Source organism: Grammomys surdaster, unplaced genomic scaffold (genome assembly GCF_004785775.1).
Source record: "Grammomys surdaster isolate TR1022 unplaced genomic scaffold, NIH_TR_1.0 271, whole genome shotgun sequence".
NCBI lineage: Eukaryota > Metazoa > Chordata > Mammalia > Rodentia > Muridae > Grammomys > Grammomys surdaster.
The window spans coordinates 7,923,701-7,929,237 of NW_021604712.1; positions in this window are offsets into that span (position 1 = coordinate 7,923,701).

The following is a 5,537-nucleotide window of genomic DNA, read 5'->3' on the forward strand; positions in this document are numbered from 1 at the left end:
AGAAATTCTCATGCCTCCCAGCTCAGTTTTCTGTTAGTAGCCGGTGTGAGAACTGCTCAAGGCAAGACTGGCTTCGTTGGGAAAAAATACATTTTTAAGCAAATGAGAACAAGGAGAGACACTGAAGGCTGTGTGCAAATCACATGAGATGATTGTCCCAGAAAGGGGATTGAGGATTTCCTAATGGAGAAAAGTCAAATTCCAGTGGAGACTCAAGGCCCTCATCAGAGGTGCAAACAAAAGCAAGATAAGATGCTTAATCAGTGTGCACTTTGGGGAAAGAGGCTTTTGCCACAAAATGCCTGGGTATGGTGGGGTTCTTGTGGTCATATTAAAGCTTGCAGGACTTCTGATTCCTGCTTAGATGAAGTGGAAATGGTCAAATGTGAGGGAGATTAGCCCCTGAGACCCACTGATCTCTGAAAAGTTCCTGCATCTGAAGGTGCTGAGAGAGGAGAGAGAGAGTTAGACACTTCATCAGAATCTAGATGAGTGGGATTAACCACTAGCTCCCTGGGGACAGCATCTAACCCCATTAGAGCAAACTCATAGCATAGATGATGTCGTTCCTCCAGGCTATACCTGTAGCAGCCATTGGCAATGGATTGTTGAAGTCTTTCTCACTGAAGCCAGACTCAATCCTTCTCCACATTGTTCTCTGGGTAGCCACAACCAATGAAATGGAGCTGAAATTAAACCAATTGTTGGCCCTCACTAGCATGTAATGGACAGAGCACCAAGGAACTAGATATGCCCTGGTGGTAATGATATTTTGTTTATTTTGTGTTTTCCTAACAGAAGATTTGACATTTTAAAGTTGGGAATGTTAAATAAATATCCAGATACCCAACTTTTCTTGAAATATTGGCGTGTCTGGCGCACTGAGGTCATGATTGTGCCTTATGCAGCCCTTACAGGCATTTGGTTCTCACATCTGCCTCCTTGCCGGAGGCAGCTGAACATGGTAGGAGCTCCCTGAAGTCTTTCTGAGTTCGTATCCTACCTGTGCCACATATGTGTCTTGTGGCTTCGAAAATACTGTGTCCCTTTCCCTTCGTACACAGGGGATAAAATCGAACTTAGTTCCTAAGCAAGCGCAAAGATTAAATTAATTAGAACAGTGCCTCCTCACACAGGATTCATTAAGGCAAGTGGAGCTAGCAATACCTGTTCCCATAAAACTTCAAGACACTCTAGAGTGCTGCTGTAAGTCCTGCCTCACTAGTAAAGGACGGAGGCATGGAAGGGGCAGGCAGTATCTCCCAGGATCTAGACAGGCCCAGGCACCGCATAATCCTTCCTGGGTGAGCGTCTCTACACCTCACCCTAGACTTAAAAGCAGGCAGTGGACTCCTGTGAGCAGCTCCACCTCATCCGTGTCAAATGAAGGCACAGAGCTGATCTCAAGGGAAAGAAAGAAAATTCTTGTGTGAGCATTCTGTTTCAAGAACTTAAAAGATGAAGCAAGTCAGAGTAGAAGAGCGTGCCTGATGTGCATACTTAAGGTTAGAGGGACCAAGGCCTCTCTAACCTCTCTTCCTCTCTCTGTCTCTCTCTGTCTTTCTTCTGTCTCTCTCCCTGTCACTATCTATTCTCTCTCCCTCCTCTCTTCCTTTCTCTCTGTCTCTCTTTTTTCTGTCTCTGTCTCTTTCTCTCTTTCCCCTTTCTTTTCCTGTCTCTCTCAGTCTCTATCTCTCTGTCTTCCTGACTCGGTCTCGGTCTGTCTCTTCTTCTCTTTTCCTGTCTCTGACTCTGTCTTCCTATCTCTGTCTCTCTCTTCCTATCTGTTTCTCTCCCTTCCTGTCATCCTCTCTCTCTCTCTCTCTCTCTCTCTCTCTCTCTCCCTCACTCACTCACTCCCTCTCTCCCTCCCTCTCTCTCTTTTTCCCTCCCCCCACTCCATATTCTCAGGTATCCTAGGCTGGCCTCAGATTCACTATGCAGCCAAGCATGCTCTTGAACTTCGGATCCTTTTGTCCTTCTCCCAAGGGCCAAGATCACAGATAATGCACATCACACTGACGTATGTGTTTGGGATCAAACCCAAGCCTTCATGTTTTCTAGACAAGCACCCTAATAACTACAGCTCACCACAACCATGGGCCTCTAATGCTATACTCTAAAGAGGTAAAGTCTTAAAAACAGATGTATGAATTACTTGTTACTGTGACCAAATTCCTGACAAAAAGGACCTGAAAGGAAGAAGGCTCCATTTTACTGACAGTTTAAGAAGAGACGTAATCTATCACCTCAAGGGAGGCAGAGCAGCAGGCCTGTGAGGTGGCTGGTCACATAACCTCTGCAATCAGGAAACAGAGAGAGGTCAGAAGTGGGCCTGCTACCTCGGGATCCACTTCCTTCAGCTAGGCCTTATCTCAAAGTTTGTGCCCTGTAGGGATGGAGTGTTCAAACAAATAAGGCGCTGGAGGACATTGTACCTTCAAAGCACAACAGGAAAAAAAATAAACCAGTAGCCCCCCACCCCCTCCACTTTCAGGATCACAAACACCGTCCATTTCCTCCTCACTCTCTGGTCCCCTCACAGCTTCCTTGCCTTCCTAGAGACACAGACTGACCACACTCCTATTGAACTCTCTCTTGACCTGTAAAGCAACCTTTCTGAGGCCCCAACCCCCATCCAGGAATAACTAGCTGCCCCTATGTGACTCCTGCCTCTCCTAGGAATTCCATTTCTGGGACACAGAGTATCCACATTGGCCCTGAGACCACAGCTGAACTTGTTGGTGAGGACATACATAGGGTAGAGACATAGTTGGCGGCAGAGGGCCAAACAGTGGGCAGGGCCCTGCATGGACACGAGGGTCATAGAAAGGAAGGAATTTTGGTGGAAAGGAGCAAATATCTCTGCTTAAGGGACCCAAGCCTGCCTACATTGAAATCATGGGCATTGGTCATCTCTTCTTTATAGAAACAAGGTGTCACTTGTCAAAACTTGGTCACCAGGTTGTCGGTTTCCTCTCCAGCACTTCCCGCCATTTCTTAGAAGGTTTTTCAAGGATGAGGGTGTGGCTTGGAGACACCAGAGTTTATGACTTTGTCCAAATCACCCCTCCCAGAATGGGCTCTAAGGCCATCTCTGAGCCATGAGTATATGAGAAGACTGGGGTCCAGGAAGTGACCGGCAGGAGCAAAGTCAATGGAGAAGGGAAGAAGGAGAGGGCTCCGGGAGCAAAGGGAAAGAGAGGCTACATTTTGTCCTTTCCACTATGAGGGTGGAAGAAAAGAAAAAGAGGGACTGACAGGTGTGTCATGGGGTTCAGGAGCATGCTCGTGCCTGAGACCTCTGGGATATGTGAATGAAGAAGGCCCCATCTCTGACTTAATTTCTGTCTGTTGAATTGTGCTGCTTCCCACTCATCAGTACTCCTGGCCTGGACCATGTGAGCCTCCAACCTCCACCACACTGTAGAAGGCCAGAGAAGAGTGGAGAGCCACTCCACGAGGAAGACCAGCAAGAACAGACAAGATTTGAGAACTTAAACCAGCTATATCTGGTCCTGCCTTCAAGGAGGCCCAGCTGGTCAAGGTCAGAGAAACGGTTGGGAACACAGCCAAGCAGTCTATAGATGCTCTAAGCTCTCCTGGAACCATTCCCAGGTGCTGCAGGGGCCAGTTTCCTCAGATTGGCAGCAGACACCCAGCCCAAGCCCACAGTGCCTGGCAGCATGGTTGATGTGCTCTGAGGTCACCTATGTAACCACAGACCTGCCCTCATCCTCTGTCCTCTGCCATTGGTAGCAGGAGGGGTGGATAATGTCCAAATATTTTCCCTGGAGCAGGAAAAAGTGGGTAAGTTGGGTAAAGGAAAGGTGGGAGGGGGAGCAAGCATTGGGAAATGGTCTGAACAGACTGGAGGTGTGGCTTTCCAAGGCCCTGGGTGGGCCTGTCTGCAGTAACTACATGTGCGTGTGGCACCATGCCCAGGGAAGAAAGCCGAAGGAGTTTCCTCCACAGAGTTGCTACTACTCCTTCTGGGCCCCACCCACATCTGAACCAAACATCTCCGGGAGCCAGGGAAACCTTAGCTGGCATTGATTCCCACCGGGAACAAGAGAAATCTCTTGGGCCTGGGTATTATTAGTGGGTATAAAATGTATAAGACCCAGATATGCAGCAATGAAACCTTCCTTAATTTCTAACCAAACTTCATTTGCTGAAGAATCCTGTTTTGACCTCTGTCAAACTAGGAGGACAGGGTCACACTGAAGTTACAAGTTTTACCACTTGTAAACTCAGTCTTAAAAAAAAATCCTGTCTCTCCATAGAGCAGAGCAGTGGCCATGTACCCAGCTGGGAAAGGGGCTGGGTGCACCACAGGATGTGACACATTGGCCTTCTTTCAACAGAAAGCACATTGCATTCTGGGATTCCCAACCTAGCCACCCCCCTTCAGTTACAGGGGTATATAGTCTAGACATTCAAACCTTAACTCCTTTATCTTACCCCTTTCTGGTCCCCCAGAATCCACATTTTAAAAAAGCCAGGTATGGTGGCACACATTTGTGATTGTAATGCTGGAAAGGCAAACCCAGATGGATCCATGCATGGGTCTTGCTAATGTCCCAAGAGAAATTATACGTGGTGGTAATGGGGGCTCTGACTCCTTGAAGATTATAAGACTCCAATCCTGGAACCTGTGCATATGTTTCAAAGAGAATGCTGAAGCTATGGTTGAGGTAAGAGTCTTTAAGCACAGAGATTGTCTTGGGATATCTAGGTGACTGTGTGCAGAAGGCAATCTCATCCCCCTGCCTCTCTACATGTCTCAACAATTTTTCATGTGTGCTAAACATTTGATATAATGTTCAAGCCTACAGAATGCAGAAGTAAGTTCACTTTATTCCCCTACTGGTTAGGGTAGGTCCTGAGTGCCTCAATCCATGAGGGATGGTTCTGGATGGATCTGGGTTGGGGTAGACTGCAGGTTTAAACAGACTTCCCCTTGCCTGTTTCTAGTGGGACTTTGCCAAGCACTTTACTGGAAGCCAAGCCAACTTCTGCCTTGTTAGCCCAGAGAGGGGTCTTCTTTATCTCATATTTTAGTTTACCAAGTTCCCCCTCCCCGCATCTGTAGCCCTCTAGGGTCTTTGCAAATAAGATTTTCTTGATGCATCTGTTTTTTTTTTTTCCTGCCCTTGCTGCAGGACTGAATTGCATGCAGCTGCCCTTCTACTTTTTAATCTTTAAAAAGAATTCTTTTAGATTAATTATTTAATGTACACAAGTGTTCTATTTGCACATGTGCCTGCATGACAGAAGAAGGCATCGGATCCCATTATAGATGGTTGTGAGCTACCATGTGGGTGCTGGGAATTGAACTCAGAACCTCAGGAAGAGAAAGCTATCTCTCTAAAACCCACCTTCTACTTCTTATTGGGAATGAAAGTCCTTTCCTCTGCTTTTCAAATCAACAACAGGAAGACCATGTAACAGAGAAAGGACATAAGCAACAAAATGGGCAGTAGGAGAGAGAGAGAGAGAGAGAGAGAGAGAGAGAGAGAGAGAGAGAGAGAGAG